We start from the raw sequence: 19,642 nt of genomic DNA on the forward strand, positions 1-19,642 counted from the left end.
ACTTTTTTAGCCCAAACAGCAGCCCTGTTATCTAAGAGATGTATGCATTGTCCCTTATGCTATGTTTAGCAGAACTCATAGAACGTGCAAATTAGCATATCGTATCTTTCCCATGAACAGATCTTCCCAGTTTCAGTAAGACCCCTTGTCACACATCATGTGCTTGAGGAACAGTGATAAAGATTTGTGATTATCCTGAAGGACCAACAAAAGCAGGAGCAAAGACCAAAGGGTCTTCGTCTCTGAGCGTTTATCCCCTGGCCTTCTCTCTTTCACAGCAAAGTTTGGAGTCATCTTTCATCCATTGGTACAGGGTTTGCTGGCCATTCTTGGCACTTTTTTTTGTAAAGGACACAATGTTACAAAACTATGCAGTGTTTTCTAAGCATTGTATGATCGTATGCTACTTTTCAACAAATATTCATGTCTTCATCTGACAAAGTATTAAGAAGTATTAACTAGCACAACATAATACAATCTTATCTAGGCTCAATATTCATGGACTTCAGAAGTCATGGGGAGATTAGTTGATTCAAATTGCATAATGGGATGCTTGCTTCCAAATCTGAAAGAGAACAAGATGAAAGAAACAGAGAGAGAGAGAGAGATGAGGAGGTGAGTAGGAAAGAAGTAGGTTTTTAATGAAGGCAAAATCTCAAGAAAATAGGTAATTCTATGTGCTTACAAGGCGAAATTTCATTGGAAGAAATATGACCTACAGAAGAGGTGCTGCACAGCCTAAGTGTGGGAAACAGGGTCAGGAAAGCAGATGTCATGATGAGCAGTGGACTCTCCTTCGAATGTGGCCTGCTTCTGCCCCCGCCACCTTGTCACTTGTTAACATGGCTTCTCTTTCCACCTCTTGGCAACTCTGGGCCTCAGGGCATCACTGAAAGGAAGGGAAAGAAGAGGTGGAGGAGAAATAAGAGAAGATGGAGAATGAGAGGGGAGACACAATGGAACTCTGATCAAGTTGACTTTGTGTCAGTTAGGACAATGTTTTCTATTTATTTATAAAGCCAAGTGACAGGAAGATATGTTGTGGAATCTGGAGGATGAGTGTAACTGAGTCCCTTGCTGGGGTTTTAATTGCTTTCACGCAGCCCCACCAAGATTATCTCATAGCGTCATGACATTGTTTAAGAAGAATAGGGGAGTAAGGAGCTGTAACTGACCAAGTGAAAAATAAAGTGATTTATTTCATTAAATTCTGAGTAGATAAATGAATAATCCAACCTTAGACTGGTAAGTCACAAAATAAGCAAGTTTGCGGTTACCATACTGCGTCTGTTCCTGACTATCGCTACAGTTAAGACTTCAAATTTACTGATGATTAGATGATGAACTTATTAGGAATTAAACACAACAAGTCCTTGTTAGAAAACAGCAATTCTTGCTAAGGATCTTATTTCTTTCTCTCTTCATATTCTTAATTCAGCTCAAATAACAGCAGTAGCATCCATCGCTATTATTTTGTTAAATGTCCCTAATGATAGGATAAAAAATTCAAAGTGTAATTACTATGCACTATATGCCAGATAGAAATAAGATTTTATATATATATGATTTTATTTATATATGTAATACAAATATATATGAAATGTCTATACTGTGAATCATATTCATCCATACCCATCTACGTATAGATATTCCTGGAAAAATTCATGTTCATGGATAAACTTTAGAAATATATGAATATTTTTTCTGAATTTCAACTTGTTTCCAGTAATAAGGCAGACAGTGTCCCTGAACTTTTTTTTTCAAATTCAGGAGAGAACCATCTTTGGTAGCATGTCGCAGTGAGTGTTCTCATTCGGGAATTCAAGGGACTCATTATTTCTGACATCATATCATATTTTAAGAGACAGCAGCTGCTAAATAAAATTATCATAATATCTCCCAAAAGAATCACCAAGGCAATTCTTTCGCCCTACTACCTATACCTCCTAAAATTGCCTTTCACATGGCTATCCTTTCTTTTTGAAGCTGTTTTGATTTTACCCAAAGCAATTAAAATGTATTTGGGAGTTTGGGAAATGTAATATATAATTTCCCTGGCTTCATTACTCTCCATTGATAATACACTTAAAATTTGGATGTAAAGTTTGTCAATGACATTTTTAATATTTATGGATTTCTGCAAATGGAAAATCTCAAAAAGGCATTTACGTTTTAATAAATCACATGTATTTGCATAGGCAATGAACTATCTTTTTTAAAGAATGTAATTATATTAAATTGAGATTGTTCTAGATAATTCAAAACATTCAGTAGTCATGTCTATGGTTGATTAAATGTTCCAGGTTTAAGGATGACCATGGACAAGGTCATAGTGACTGCATATCTACACAAAGAAGAAAGTTTACTACTCTAGGTTTATATGTGAGCTTTCTCTTTCACATACTTAACTTCCTTTAACTTTGAAAATGCACATGCATTTCTTTGTGGACATGCCCATTTGTCTCTTAGCCATCGCAATGCTATTCTTGGAACTGAAGCTGGTTTTTCATAGCTGTGACTTTTTGAGTAATTGGGAAAATCTCCCTGACAGAAAATCCCTTAGCCTGTGTGCATCAGCAATTATATCCATGGTGACATGACCCAAGGAGTAAAAATTCAGGAGATTAAAGACTGAGTGATCTTGAATCCTGCTTCCAGCAGCTAGGAATCATAATTTGATATCTGGCACAGATTTTTTTCTCATGACCTACAAAAAATAAGTTAATGATTTTCATGCCTCAGTTTCCTTATTTGTGAAATGTAGTATGAAAATAAAGCTGATCCCAAGGGGAAGAGGTGTTGCTGGGTTTACATGATGAAGTGTGATGTCCATGCTGAGTGAATTCTCATTATGCGCGTTATGGCCCGATTATGTTCGTGTTATGTAAAATCGAGCCAATTTATAGATTCACACAGGTATCATACCTCATATATAAAGGTGAAGGTCGGAAACGTTTTTCAATTGTTATTTTTGAGAATGAGTAAAAACTAAAATTATCCAATGAACAACTTATAATTTCCTGCATTTTTCGGGGTATGCTGCTCAGAGCCAGTAATGTGAGATATTAGTCTGACTTTAATTTATAATACAATTGGGCTAAATTCACCCAGTTGTTCGTTTCTATTATTTATTGCAGTGCTTGTCACATGAATGTATTGATTTTTGTGCCAAACTCGGTTCTTGTCACAATTTTTGTCATGCAAATTAGCTTCTCTAAATGCAGTACCCTCAGAATACTTTACAAAATATATTGGCATGACATTACAATTTGACCTTTACATCTTAAGACTGAGGAACCAGGCCGTTTCAGGACTGAAAGCCATATTCTGCGCTTCATTTTATCCCATTAAGTTTCAGCTTTTCTTGAGCTGTCCACAAAGCCAGCCATGGAGTCCGCATAAAACTTTTTTTGAATGTTATGATTGAACACAGGTAGCTCAAATACAGATTTTACATTTTTGAAGGATGTCTAAACCATCTTTTCGAACATGGTTAAACTAAGTACATTGATTTAAAGGAAAAGTATGAGTGGAAGAACAAAAATTGTATCAGGAGTTGAATAAAAATTCAGGAAGACGCTTGAGGCATAAAAAAGAAAAAGCTAAAAACTCTTTGTTACCAATTCAGAGAGACACTGACATGATTTTATTTGAAGTTTTTCAGAAATTTAAGAGCACGTGGGTGTCTCGGTTGGTTGGTTGACTGACTCTTGATGATGGCTCAGGTCATGATCTCAGGGTCCTGGGATCCAACCCCACATAGGGCTCCTTGCTCAGTGTGGCGTCTGCTCGTCCCTTTCCCTCTGCTCCTCCTCCCACTTGCTCTCTCCCCCCCAAAATAAATTTTAAAATCTTAAATAAATAAATAATAAAATTTTTCAGAAATTTAACGTCCACAATCTGTGGAGCAACGTGGAAAACTGAACGCGCGTTTGTGGAGTTTAATAAACTATATTGAGGTTTCCCATATTAGCCCTGGGTTACTAACTAGCTAGGAAGTACTTGCCTGTAACACAGACCAAGAGGTACGAAGTCTCGGTCACCTGGCCCTTCATTCATTCAAAACTATTCATTGAGCACCTTTTCTTTGCTAAGCTCTGCTTGTTTGTTTCTTTACATTTTTATTCGTTTATATTTGGGGAATTTTTATAACTTTTAGAGCTAGGAGGCTTTTTTGTTGTTTTAGATTTTTTGTAATGATAAAATATTTCTGAAACTTACAGATGGTATTCTTTCCATTACATCACAGTAGAGTTTTAAAATAAAAGAATTAATAGAAAGAGTACTTTATGGATAATATTCAATTAATAGTGTAAAGCTGTTATTTTTACTTTTTCATCATTTTCTTGAAATTTTATTGTCCATTCTCTAAAATCAAATTTGATTATGCTCGAAAGCACATTTGAATTAAAGAGAATTAGGAAAGATGATAAAAATTAGAAAAGTTTTTCAGGAAGAAAATCTCCATAAACATTTAAAAAATATATTTCAGTAGACATTAAAATTATAAGCATCATTAAGATAAAATAATGTCTTTCTCTTATTCATAATATATAGTATGTATTATAATTATTGTATATATTGTTATTACATATGATATTATTTAATATATTTATATATAATGAATTGCTATTTTATTTTATTTCCATTATGTATATGCTCTTAAAAACTTCACTTTGAAAATTGTTTAAAGTAGCTCGCAACCTCTCAGTATTCTATCAAGATAGCTCTCTGAGGAATTTCTGAATCCACACGTCTTTTGTTTCTCAATTTATTTCTGATGTTGTTTCAGCTGATAACTCAGAATAATTCTACTCCTAGAGCAGAGTCTAAGGAATAAGAATCAGGATTTGGGTTCTGTATTGGAGCCTGCATTTTATAGTTGCCTTAAATCCAAATGATATTGATGGGAAAGTGATGCAGGCATGTGAGTGTTGTAGTAATCAAAATTCTCTGAGTGAAGCAGAACCTAAGGACTCCAAGTATGTAACGAAGAAGAGGGGGAGATAGAGAAAGAGAGGAAAAGGACATAAAGTGGATACCACTGGCTATGTGGGCATTCAGAATCATATAAACATCATTGTTTATACCTCTTACATGAAGTCATCATAAGGCAATGTTGGTCCATAACGCAAAATTGTGTTTTTCAAGATTCCATTAGAGTAACTCCTGATATTTTTGTTCTGTTTTCTCACAACTCAAAGCAAGTGGTAATGAGAATTAGGAATTATACAGATGAAATGCTTCATAGAAAATTCAAATATGTCTTTAATTTATAGCTCAGTGACAACTATCAAGGAATAAAATCTTGTTCAAAGGCCAATTTATAGTTGTAATTTTTAAACTGAGGAAATGAAGTAGATAAACATTCACTTTAGTTTCAGTTAAGAATTGAAAATTGGATTTGGTCAATGGTAATGGAGATGACTATTAATAGTAGCTTTGGAATACAAGATAGGTCACTCTCTTTCTTACACATACACACGTACGCACAAACACAGAATGAAGAGTCAGGCAGGCTGGGTAGATCCAGGAAGACATCTAAGTTTGCTCTAGTTTCCACTCCCAAAATCACAAGACAGCTGCTAGTGCACCAGCCATCTGTGCCAGAAAGAGTTAACTAAGTCAGCCTGAACTGCTCAAACCTTGCACAGCAGGCCCAACAGTGGGCATGTCTGTGAAAAGATTGGCCCTTGGCCACTCCTAGCAATTGAGGTCTTGGATATTCTGATAAAGGTGCTTTGTAGGCTTTGTAGGCTTTGGAGCCTTTAACCATGTGGCACCAGTTTTTCTAGATAAATTGTGCAAGTGTGAGTAGGAGTGAACACCTGCTTTGGTGATCTGGAGGGACTGCGGTTAAGTCCTGCAGGCGTTGTATGTCCATGCGGCCAATCCCCATTGAAAGCCTTGGATACGTAGGTTCAGACACAGGTGAGCTTCCCTGATAGTAAAAAACTTTGTACACGTTTTCACAAATTGTTGCTAGAGAAATTAAGCAGATGCTGTGCAGCCCCACAGAAAGCAGAATCTTGGAAGCTTCAGACTGGTTTCCTCTAGACTTTGTCCCATGAACCTCTTCCCTTTGCCAGTTTTGTGTTATGTCATTTTGCTATAACCATGAAAACCAGAAGTCCTGGATCCTGTGAGTCCCTCTAGCCAATCAACAGCTCTGAAGGTGGTTTGGGAACTCTTAACACACTATCATATTCTCATCTGAGGCAGTAGAAAGGAAGATGCACAGGAACAGGAAAAAAAATCCTGATCTTGAATCTTCACACAACATCTGTTTAAATCTCAGTCGGCTCCCCTATCTTTATCTTCATCTGGGCACAATGCCCAGGGTTGTGCTGGCGAGAAAAGGAGAATGAATATTGGGCAGGAAACCAGCTGCATATTTGCCCACCCAAACATCAACATGCACCTTTTTTCCCCATATATGGAAGAAACACAACCTTCTCTCAAAGGAAACAGCCCCAAGGTCTCACAGAATTTCTGCCTAGACCTCAAGGCCCAGGAACTCTGAGTAACAGGAAGATCCATGCACATTATGTTGGGGATGGTTCTTGTGACCTGTAGATTAAAATGCTACAAGAGGATTATAAGAAATACAGGGTAGTCAAATGCTACCTAATAAAAATAGCCTTGAGGCCTGGCTTTGGCCGTGGAATTTGTTTCTTGACTGGCCAATCTGATAGGCCCTGATTTATCTCTTGCACAGGTTATCACCTGCTCATTTTCCTCCAAGGCCCTGACTTTGACCTCTGAGAGAATCTTCCTTGCCTAAGATCTCCTGACTGTATCTGAGGTGAGTACCGAACAGGGTGCCCTTCTGGAGGGCTATACTGAACACATAGCTTGCTTCCTCCTGTTGCAGTTTTAAAGGCCCAGAGTTTTATTTGTAAATTGTCAGACCTCCTTGAGAGGAATATTTGGGATTTCTTTGGCAATACAGTTGCCCCAAATTTAGTATGCTTCTGGTCTATTTGTTTGCAATCATCATGACCACTGTCCATGTGGATTGATTATTTTGTCATTGTTACTGTATTTCATTCATTATTTGTGAAGCTGGTACATCAAAGAAAACCAAAATATTGTTTGTCTCTGCCCTTCTGGGGCTTAGAGTCTACTGAGTCAGATGATACGTCAAAAAATGAAGTAGTAAAAAACAAAAAGCAGGGCACCTGGGTGGCTCAGTCAGTGAAGCATCTGCCTCCGGCGCAGGTCATGATTCCGGGGTCCTGGGATAGAGTCCTGCGTCAGGCTCCCTGCTCGGCAGGGAGTCTGCTTCTCCCTCTGCCCCTCCCGTGACTCGTTCTGTCTCTCTCAAATAAATAAAATCTTAAAAAACAAACAAACAAAACCAAACAACTACAAAAAAGCAGCCTATATATATACTAAAAAAAAAAAAAAGTGCAGGCAATAGCTGCTACAAGTATAATTCAATAAATACAGAGTCCCTGCTGGAGTAATCCTGAAAGGCTTCATGGAGGAGAGGCTGAGATGATCCTGTAAAGAACGGGTATTTAAAATAGCTGCAGGGGAAGAGGAAAGACCTGCTAAAGATTCAGAACAACCCCTCCCCCCATAGGATGGCCTAGATAATGAATGCAGAGTATTTTCCTAAGGAAAAAGAAATCATGATGAGCTATGGACCTACAGATTAATCTCAAAGAGGTCTGTGTTTAGAAAATAAATATGAAATGGATCAAACTTAAAGGATACACTATCCCAGATGGAAATCTGGTTACACTTGAACTGCTGTTGTTCAAATAAGAGTAGGATTCTTGGGGAGTCCTGGGACACTGAGGCAGGATAGTGAATCAGGTAAGATGCCTAAACATTTGACTCTAGGAGATAGTGGAGCATAGAAGTGATCAGTTGGTATCTGGATGCTGTAAATAAGGTCTAATAGCACGTGACTCCAAACTGAAAAGCAGCCTGCTCTTAGCACCACCATCAGTTAATGCGAATTGTCTAGAAATGTTTCACAGACATTTTTGAGGCTGTTGTGATGCATGGACTCCCCATTGCTTCCCTCAACCCTTTCCTTTTCTTCTTCTATGTCCTCTTCTCCTTCCTTCTAGACTTTGTCCTTCCTCCACCCCTCTGTCATGTCCCTAGGGACCAACTAGGGCTACTCCTTTTATCCAAGTGTAGTTTTTAGCCAAAAGAAGTTCCTCTTTCATTATTGGTCTCTGTCCTTTGTTTTCTCTCTCCAGCTAGTTTAAGTAGAAAGAAGTTTATTAGAGAGCTAGAAGAATCTCAAAGAAATCCAGCAACAACAGAAATTAGGAAAATCATATTTTTCTCTTCTAACGTAAGCTCCAACTCTGCTCATTATAGTAGTAGGCACTTAGGATGATAGGAACTGCACAGATGCGGTTGTACTAAAGATGAAGAAGGCATCTGTGCAGTAAGTGTCTGCCACCATGCTTTCAAATAGAGCTCACGTCCCGGAGTATACTTGCTTCCTTGCGCTGTTCACGTCCTCCTTCTGAGCCCACGTGCTTGTACCTACTTGGAAGAAACACAGTTGCATGGAAATCCACCTTCAAGGAAATCTGAAAACGTGATCTACCTATCATTTATCAAATTTATTTATTTATTTTTAGTTCATTATAGGAAATTTCATTAGCAAGGGGTGGAAATATTGTTGACTCAACTGATAGTACTCTTAAAACATCTCACTTAAACTTGTTTAAAGCTATTATTTAATCCTAAGAAATCTTAGAATAAGTTATATGAAGAAATAGTATAATTATTCCCAAAAGCAAAAATAACCAATTTGATGAACCATGCATATAAATACATACACTGTATATAGTACATTATATAAAACATATATATATATATATATATATGCTACCTGTCTTTAAATGAATTAAATATAGAGAACTTTACAAACGTAGTTAACTGAATTGTTCAGATCTAGCATTATTCAGAATATTAAAATACATTTCATTTTCCTGTTCACAATTGCCTAAATGCGGGTTTAACATTAAGTACAAGGGCTATTAGGCCTATTCATACTTCCGGGGAAAGTGTTCTAGAAGACACATAATGCTTGTTTGCCTTCAATTATTTTTCTTTCTGGACCTGTTTAGGGCGCAGAGCTACCAAAGTTAAAATAGCATTAATAAAGGGTGAAGAAGGGGCTCCTGAGTGGCCCAGTTGGTTGAGTGTCTGACTCCTGGTTTTGGCTCAGGTCATGATTTCATGGGTCCTGGGATCAAACCCCCATCAGGCTTCAAGCTCAGCATGGAGCTTGCTTGAAGATTCTCTCGCTCTGCCCCTCCCACTGCATGTGCAATTTCTTTCTCTCTCTCTCTCCCTCTCAAAAGTAAATAAAGAAATATTTTTTTTTAGAAGGATGAAGAAAAACCACAAGTATGAGTAAGTTCAATGCAAGTCTCTTAAGTGTAGAATTAAAGATAATAATGTTAATAAAGGGACTTGACCTGAAACATAAAGACAAAACGAAATTTTGAAGATATTATTTGAGCCCTAAAGTGATTGGCTAACTTCTTTCCATGGTTTGCAAAATATTGCCAAGTTTTTTCATCAGTATTTCATCTTTACAGTCTTCAGAGCACAGGGGCATGAACATTAAATGCTTTAGAATTTCAAAGAACCCATTCACTGTGGTGTTTGCTTTTTATTTTCCTACCCAAACTAAAATGAAAACATGCTAGGCCATTTATTTTCAGAATAAATCCCAAAACAACAGAGTTCTAACAAAAGATAGACATAATTGCTGAATTATTAACACAAACTAGAGTTGCAAGTCCCTATTAAGAAATGGAAATTCATCACTGAACTCTACCTCTGAAACCAATAAAACACCATGTTAATTAATTGAATTTCAATAAAATAAACATTTTTTTTAAAAAGAAATGGATATTCAAAATAAAGTCCAGAAAGAAAGAATGAGTAGCTATAGGCATCTATTTCATTCAAGAATCCAGGTCTCAGATCATTGGTAAAAGGGGTTATGCACTGCAGTGTATCCTAGTGGATCAAATGGAGTTTGTTTACTTTCATATAATTGAGGAAAATGTTATAGAACCCAAAAAATCTATTTATATATGCTTCCTGTTTCTTTCTGCCAAAGTTTTCTCCAGCCCAGTCTCTAGTCTTTAATTCATTATATTTCTCTCTTGACATCTCAAAAATTATAACATTATTTTATTTTTCAATCTAGAAATCCAAAACACAATGATCTTTTTATGATCTTTCCTTTTCTTGGTTCAGTTTTCTTTTCACTCTCCAAATTCTGTACTATGTGATCTTATGCATATCCATGTACTAATAAGTGATAAATGTATGTTTATACCTCACACAGGAAAGAATTTTAGAATACTGTATATACAGAGTTTTAGATACATATACTTTAGAACTCGTATATAACATATATGCACATATAGTATTTATTTGTATGCATATGTGTGTGTGTGTAAATGCATGTGTGTGTGTGTGTGTGTGTGTGTGTGTGCATTGATGAGTGGCTATACCTGGATTTCCTATAGAAGGTTCATCCTTAGAATGTCCAAAACTAAATTTAACACCCCTTCTACTCCTGCCCTCATTGCCTCTCTCAACAATCTCCCTTGTCTGTACTAAGGAATGTTAAACAGTATTCCAACCACTGGAAATAATCCTACTTATTTATTCTCTCCTTATCCTACACATGCAATCGGTCTTAAAGTCATAAAAGCTCCATTTCTAAAAGATCATTGCATCCACGTCTGTTAACATCCCCTCAGTTCAGACCCCCCCCCCCATTTCATGGCTGAATTACCACAGCAGCCATCTGTCAGGTATTCCTGCCCAAAGGCCCCAAACATCACTTCACTACTCTTCCTAAAATATTTTTATCAACTCTTATTATCTTTATTCCCAACTGAGTCTTTATTCCCCACTACTAAGTATTTTGTCTGGAGTGGGGTTGGGGAGAGAGAAATATGGAATTGGAGTATGATTGAGAAGTCAGGGATCCAGTAAACAGTCCTTGTTGATTAAGTGCTTACAATGCACCATACATTTTACTCACATTATCTCATTTTAATCCTTTTAAGCATCCCTCTGGGCAAAATATGATGATTCTCCAAATTTTACAGATAAAGAAACTGATGTATGAAGATGGTGGATATCCCACCCTTTGTCAGGTATCCAGTAACAGGAGAGAGAATTGAATCCCGGAAATGTCAGTGCAGGACCATATTCCTTAGGTTCACATGCAAATGATGAAGTCACAGTAACACCTCTTGTTTTCCTGGATGAATATAAAATAGCAAAAATCTGTGCTTTGGAAGACAGCTGTGCTAAGATAGAAGGAGTGAAAGGAGCAGTCAGAGAGGTAAATGGACCAGAATAGAATATCCAAAAAAAAAATCAAAAAAGGAAAATTTTCATCAGAAAAAAAAAGAGGTGACCCACAGTGTTAAGATTTCTAAAATGGCAATAGAGACAAGCTATTTCTTAAAAAGCTTTCCAATTTTTCTTAAACAATAATTCATTACAGTTGGAAGTATAGCATTACTGGAGTGGGACTTGTTTTTAATAACTCTGGGTTACAACATTTTAATATTGTATCACAGTTGATAATTTGCAAAAACAAAATAAAAAAAAAGTTTTCCAAAATTTTCAATGTGGATTTTTATGCTAACAGCAAAACACTTTATTTGCTACTAAAATAGCACAAATAAAGAGAATAGAGAAACTGTGTCATGTTATTTTAATAACTATTTCAATATGAATAGAATAAAACATAATGAAGAACACATGTTTGCTTGGTGCTAATGACATAACATTTTACAGTTTTATAGATAGAGCAAAATGCATAATTTCAACCAGATGTTGAAAAACTTTAGGATTAGTATCTAAGGACAAATATTTCAGAAAATATGGAGAAAGGTTACCACACATTTGCTACTGGGAGTCTTCTATGTGAGTGTCTGTATATTGAACTTTACTCTGTTTCTCAAAATAAAATTGCAATCTGTTCTCAATACTGTATGTATTTTTTAAATCCCTTGGGGGAAGCAGTTTAGCAAAGTGGTTAAGTGCTCACATTCTGTAGTCACATTTTTGGCTTTATCATTTTCTGGCTATGGGATCTTTGGAAACTTGACCTCTCTGAGCCTGATTCATGATTGCAAGATGCAAGTGAAAACAGTTACACTTACATTATAGGAAAATTGTGTTGCTAAGATTAAGATAATACCTGTAAAGTGCTCTCCACTGGAACGTAGCACTCAATAAAAAGTAGCTAGTACCATTGTCATTGTTATTACTATTACTTTTTCTCGTTATTACTACTAAGAAAACATTCTGCAAAATTATATACTGTAAAATCATTTCGGTCTCCAGAACACCTGGATGGCCCACTTGGTAAAGCATCTGACTCTTGATTTTGGCTCAGATCATGATCTCAGAGTCTCAAGATGAAGCCTTGCATCTGTTGGGCTCCACGCTGGGCATGGAGCCTGCTTAAGATTCCCACTGCCCCTTCCTCCCACCCCCCCCCACCACTCTCTCTTTCTCTCTAAAAACAAAAACAAACAAACAAACAAAAAAACCCTTGTTTTATTTTTTCTTAAAGATTTTATTTATTTGTCAGAGAGAGAGCACAAGCTGGGGGAGAGGCAAACAGCGGGACAAGCAGACTCCCCACTGAGCAAGGAGCCTCATGTGGGGCTCTATCCCAGGGCTCTGGGATCATGACCTGAGCCAAAGGCAGACACTTAACTGGCTGAGCCATCCAGGCGCCCCTAACAAAAAACTTTAAAATCATTTTGGTCTCGCTCAGTGTCAGTAGTACTGTTTGTATCCTGAGAAGTGTATCAGTTAGGCATTTTAAAGTTCCATGGTATAGAAGCACATTAGATCACATTAGTTACCTTCCAATAGTCAAGGCTTATTTTTACAATATACAGGAATGTTTAGAAAAATAGGAGGTAATCTTAGAAGTCATTCCAGACCTAAAATATAACTTTTTACTGTTCCTCATGCAACCCTGGCTCTGTTGGACTGGCCATAGTTTTACTGTTCTACTGGTCATTTCTGCAGAGACAGGTACTGTCTGGACTCTAGGGAAATACTTCTACCTCTTGGGTACCTAGCTGCTTCTGCTGAACCTGCTAACCTAAGCTGAATGTCGATGTGAAAGCTGTCTAATTGTTCTAATGTCACTGTGAACAATTTCAATTCGAGTTCATCTTGAGGAGTACCTTGAAGGGTTGGCCACCACAGTCTAGGATGGTGTGTCCCTCATATGTGGGGTTCTCCTGTTGGTCACTGCATAAACTGCTAGGCAGTAATTCTCTGTTAACTACATAGCCGGTGGAAAGCGAATAGGATGTGGCAAGACAATACAGACACATCTTTTATTCTGAGTCTTCTCGAATGGATCAGTATAACTGGTAGATGCCTAGCATAGGGGGACAAGACTCTTGTTTAACTTGTTGGTTTCTCTAGTAAATCATTCTAGAGTTTTCAAATAAAGTCTTTATATTCATAATGGCTTCCTCTGGGGAGGGAATTTGGCCCCATCTCTGCACTCTGCACGCCATCTTTGTTTGGGGCCTGCCTTTCCTTTCCTGTCACAGCCCTGCCAGGGTCAGTCTGGATGGATAGTTTGCACAACAGGACGTTGTCCTCTCACCACCCAAGGCAGAACCATCATATTCTATTCCCTAAAGATGATCACTTAGCCAAGATATTCACGGCTCACTCCCTAGGAATTTAACATTGGGATTGTGAAAGAAAAATCAACTGCAGGGTGCAACATGTCCACTCAGGATTCATCAGCATCCGAGGGTTTTTGGTTTAGTTTTGTGTTCTTTTTTTTTTTCTTCTTTTTTATTTTGTTTTGACATGTTACATGGTCAGAAAAATAAGAATAAGCTTATCTTTGAGAGAGAGGAAATTGAAGCAGGCACTAAACCTTCTAGTTCCCATTCCCAGGCAATTCCTAAGAGCTAAATGTATACCTACTTTTCAGTTATCTAAGATATTCTTGTACCATAGTAAAACTTGCTTAAACTAGTGCCTGTAAATACCTATTATTTGAAACTGAGAGTCCTAATAACCAGTACAGAGATAAAGTCAATTTTTTTCCCCCAAGGATATAAATTAGGCACTAAAATGGCATAGAGTATATATATAAAAATTCCAAAATAAATTTTGCAACCTATATGCTGTCATAAAAAGGGGGAAAGCTTTAATTATAAAATTATGGGAATAATATGGTTTCTATGACCTCAGCTTCTCACCTTACTGCTTTTTGTTTCGTCCTTGTTTATGAAATGTTTAGGTTTTAACATATGTTCTTGGTAACATATAATAAAAAAATAAATATTTAATTATCTTGGATCTTCAATTCAAATAGATGCTAATTGTTATTGTTCAGAAATACAGATATCAATGTAGACAGTATAAGGGATGGTGTGTGGTTTGCACTAAATCCAGGATTATCAGAAGACGAGTATCTATTACTAAATCCAAACCTTGATATGAATTGGGGGGGGGGTTGGAGTCATTTGCTTTTTCCTCTAAATAGGTGTGTGTGTATGTATAGTGTGCATGTATATTTTATATGTATTTATCATTTTTATCCTACATATATTTGCATTCCAAGCTACAGACAGAACTGGCCAGGTGGGTGATATTTATTACGACCTGGCCTTAGTCATCCAAAATCGCAGTCCTAAAGCCATTTCAAACTCCCTCTAATAGCTGTTTATAAATATTAGGGGCTTACTTGCTAGTAAACTATCCTGACTGGTTAGATCCAGATAAACCTTGAAGAACTCTTAAAAATGATATACATACCTGAGAGTTCCCTTTCCCAAGAATTGTCTTTTTCCTTTGTGTGACTCATCTGTTGCCTGAACATATTGTTGGAGACTAGAAGAAAGCTTTTTTTATTTCCCCTCTTCTACACCTTCTTTTCTCCAATTATTCCAGTCATCATTTCTGTTAAATAAACCATCCCTAACTTAGTGGCTTAAAACAACCACCATCTGATATGTTCCTAGGTTCTGTGTGTCAAGATAGTGTCCAGCAAGTATGTCGGGTCTCTGCTCCACAATTCTGGAGCCTTAGCTGAAGAGACTCAAATGGATGGGGGTCACTCAAATACTTTGGTGCTAGATTATTCTGGAGTCTTCTTCACTCACATGTCTGGTGCCTGGGAAAAGAGAACTTAAACCTCATCTCAGCTGTACTGTCAACTACATACTCTCATATGGTCTCTCCCTAGTGGTTTGGTTTTCTCCCATCATGGCAATGGGGTTCTGAGATACCCAAGAGGAAGCCTCTGGAGAGTGAATGTCCAAAAAGAACCAAGTAGAAGGCACATGTCATTGTTATGCTGTAGCCTTAGAAGTCATATAGCATCACTTCCCCACTCAGTTCCTAGGGAAGGGGATATAGACACCAACACCAATGAAAGGAATGCCAAGGAATTTGCAACCATTTTAAATCCAGTCAACTGAAAGCAGACATGAGAAGCCAAATGAAAATCTAAGGATACATTATTGGTAAAACTAGATTAGAAATACTGCAGGGATATGGTACTTCCTCCAAGCTGAATTTGTGTACCTGGTTGCAGTTAGAATTTCAGAGCGTCAGCCTCTTCCTCAACTCCCATTCCATTGTAGGGGAGGATAGATCACAGGATATGTATTACTTTGGAAGAGGAGCAAGAAAAGAATTCATTCTGCTTGAAGGCAGGCAAGGCAGAGAAGAGGGATTTTGATACACCAATGGTTTACATGGACAAATTTAGTCCTCTAAGACCCAAACTCTGTGAAAGAGGAATCTCAGAGACATTCATTTAATAGTAATCGAGTCTTCAATTGGGTTCATTTGCCAAATCAGATGAACTTGAACATTAATTGTCATGATCTTATGGTCATGATTCTCAGGTGACCAAAAGATTTACAAACTAAAAGAATATATGATAGATGATAAATATAATACAACAGAATAGAAAATATGAGACTGCACCAAATAAGAATTATTTTTGTTGTTTGGGGAAAATTTTGTTTACTTAGTACGTAAAACAAATTTCATATTCTGTGTCATGGTTAAACATTATTGAAAGCCACTGCACCAGGTAAACTTCTGTAAATAACCAGGAAAAAAGGTAGGAGAATGTTCAAATAGCATTGTTTACATTAGGAAAATAACCAGACACATTCAAACATCTATAAGCAGAAGAATGGTAAATAAATTTTGATGTATCCAGGTAATGAGATACTATGCAGCAGAGAGAATCATGAATCACAGCTAAAAGGACCAATGTGGGACAATCGCAGGGACAATTAGCTTAAAAAATTCATGCTTCTGAAGAATATTTGTAGTATGATTTAATTAATATGCATTAAAACATGCAGAATTTTTTAAAAACCCAATTAACTAAATATAAAAACAGATGCAGTAAAACTTTAAAAATGCAACACAAATTTTACAAGGCTCAACAGGCTTGAGTTTTCTTGGCAAATCTTTGCCAACCAACAAGTAGTCTTATGTCTCCTAACACCAACTACAACTTTCTAATATGACCCTGAAAAGTCAAAATGCTTCACAGCCTGGTTTGCTGATGCCCTAATCTTAAATTCACCCAATGTGGTTGCAATTTCTATGTATTATTTTGGTCCCTAAGTGCTAAACTTTTTCTATGTCATAATGTTCCTGACCAAGAAAACAAGTTATAAAGGTTTGGATGACCCAAACCTGTATTTTCCTTCTTGCCATTTAATGGAGCTTATTTGTTCCAATAAACACTATTTATAAAGAGGAAATCAAAATTAAAAAGCCACATCAAAAAGACTCCTTTGTCTTATTGTAAATTCTGGAAAAAGGCAGTAATTTTGCAAATTCCATTAATTCTTTGACATGATAGTAAGTATTAATGATATTTTCCCCTCTAGCTATGATAAAACATGACACCATGATTATCCCTGATAGAGAGAGTTATGCCAACTGAGTTTAAGTTCACAGATCTTGGGCTCTGGATAATTGGCCCTGAACGACTAGGACATTAGTAAAGGTAAAGATCAAGATTTTCCTTCTACATCCCGTTTCATCCTGCAGATATTCTCAGGGTCTTTTTCTTTGGCACATTTCTTGTTTCTGGGAACCAAATTTTGCTTGAAGAACTGCTGTATAATTGTGCAGTTGTTACCTCATAGAGCCAAATCATGAACAGGCAGAGAGAATCAAGAGTGTGGTAATCACTATATTATGGAGAAAAATATTTTTCTGGGAAAATTAACTTTAAAGTTCACTCCTTCCCCATATAGTGAAAGAAATAGCACTGATCATGCTAGCACTTTGATGTTTTGTGGATTTATAGGCATAAAATGGCTTTTAAAAAGAAATTATTAAAGTGATGAGTCAGCTTCTAAAAGTTCAGTGTTTTGGTTCAACTGAGTACAATTACTCACATTTGATAATTCATTATAAATGCCAGGCTCCATATCTCATTTTTCTTCCAACTATTCAAATTTTATGTTCATCCAACAGCTGTATTCAAGGTAAATTTGCCAAATGTGAAAATCATTTTCTATGCTGCGGGTACCAGTTGTTAGGAATGATGCTTCATTGTTTTTCTCTTCAATGGCATCATTAAAACTCCAGTCAGTTAATCATCAAAGGAATTACACAAACAACTTTTTCAATTGCACCAAACATAACAAAGCTTGTCAAATGTATTTTTATACAAAATTTCCATGACAATAATGAAGCAAACACCAATGTCTATCATGGTTTCTGCGTCAGTTTTATATTTATCCATCCTAAACTTGTCAAAATATCATGACCATCCCCAAGCAAATTTATTTGCTTGAGATTTTTTATGTACTTTTGCCAAAACAAGATGTTTAAACAATATGCGTCTCTGTGAATGCTCATACCTAAACGATAACTAAATATAAACGGGAATATAAATGAGCATGTTAAATCTTTTTAAAGATACTTCTCACTGGGGCACTTAGGTGGCTTAGGGGGTTGAGCGTCCAACACTTGGTTTTCGCTCAGATCATGATCTCATGGGTCGTGAGATCAAGCCCCATGTTGGGCCCCAGGACAGGCTCCACACTCCAGTGGGGAGTCTGCTTAAGGATTCTTTCCCTCTGCCCCTCACCCTACTGTCTCTCTCTCTCACAAGTAAATAAATAAATCTTTAAAAAAATAGTTCTCCAATATAGTCTTATCAATCACCCATTCTTAATTAGATTAAAAGCTGTTTCTCTGATGTTGCACTTTAAATGGGTACCTAGACGAATTCCTTATGATATTAGAAAAGAAAAGGGAAAAAGAAGGTTAAGTGAATTTCTCTTCTTCCTTTCTTCCTGGCCCCAGCATTTTCTCAGTTTCTGTGATCCCCAATTAGATAGTCTCAGACAGAAGGCTAGAAATTACATAGAACAGGGCTCTGAGGTGGTAGCAGGAGTCCTAAGTCTAGATATCTTCTGATTTTGTGACTCTAAGTTGAGTTCACAGGAGAGTATTTGAATGTAATAAAGGTCTGTTCATTATCTGGCCCACAGGCCAAACAACATTGATCTTGGTAAATTACTGCCTTTCCCTATGATTCCAAAGATTATTTCTAGGTGTTTCACCCCAGTAGGAATTAACTCTATAGTGCACAGATAGACTTTTTATCAACATGCTCCAAAGAGGGTTTTTTAAAAAAATTTTCTTTTTAATATTATTCATCTAATTAAAACCTATTAATATAGGGTTTAATATAAACACATTTCTGTATTTTCCTCTTACTTGCTCTTCAATCCCATTAAAAATTAAAATATTGAAGTAAAACCTCTTCCTTGAAATAATAAAATTACATTTCTAAATGTATAATAGAGTGAAAAACAATTCCAAGTTATTCAAAATAGTGTACTAATAAATCTTAATATTAAAACTAATGTGTTATAATCAAAATAAATCACAAAACAAAAGTAATTAAAGCAAAAATGAAATATAGTACCAGAAATTCACAGCAGTCTAATTAGCTGCTTCATCCTGCTTCAAGATTTCTGAAATAATTGGCAGTGCAAGTCTTAAAGCTTTAACAATTTGGTTAAATTTGCCACCAGCAAATGCTCAGTAAATACATAATGTTCAATAATAAATTCCAGTGTGCTTGTTCTATTTTGATTTTTTTGTTTTAATATTCTATATTGTAATGCATTATTAAATACATAAACAATACCATATGTAAGTTATAAACAATGATAATATGAACAGTAACATTGAACCCACCACTCAACCCCCAAACTAGACCATTTCCAATTACTTGCATCTACCTTTGTGCCATTCTCCTGTTCCACTCCCACTGTCTCCACTATTCTTCATTCCGTGTTCACCGCTTTGTAGATTTGCTAGTTTTATCATGTGCCTGATGTATGTATTATTGTTTTATCATGTGCCTGATGTATGTATTATTGTTGCATTTTGTTTGTTTTGAAGTTCTATAGTTTTCTATAATATTGTGTGTTGTCTGCCAAGACTTATAATGTTGCCCTAATATGTTTCCAAAGGTTTATTCCTGCAGTCATGACTAGTGTAGTTTATGTCTTTTTATGGTTACATTGTATCCAGTTATGTGAATTTGTCTCAGTTTATTTATTCA

General features: G+C 36.4%; 1 long non-coding RNA gene across 1 annotated transcript in view; it reads left to right on the forward strand.

The window, feature by feature from the left end:
- LOC123784343 (uncharacterized) overlaps positions 1-19,642 on the forward strand; it is a 309,802-nt gene that overhangs the window by 238,766 nt on the left and 51,394 nt on the right. Inside the window, exon 4 of the long non-coding RNA XR_006777431.2 lies at positions 6,719-6,805. This is a non-coding gene — a long non-coding RNA (uncharacterized LOC123784343). The remainder of the gene's footprint in view (positions 1-6,718; positions 6,806-19,642) is intronic.

Source organism: Ursus americanus, chromosome 4, assembly GCF_024610735.1.
Source record: "Ursus americanus isolate L20-20 chromosome 4, mUrsAme1.1.p, whole genome shotgun sequence".
Taxonomy (NCBI): Eukaryota; Metazoa; Chordata; class Mammalia; order Carnivora; family Ursidae; genus Ursus; species Ursus americanus.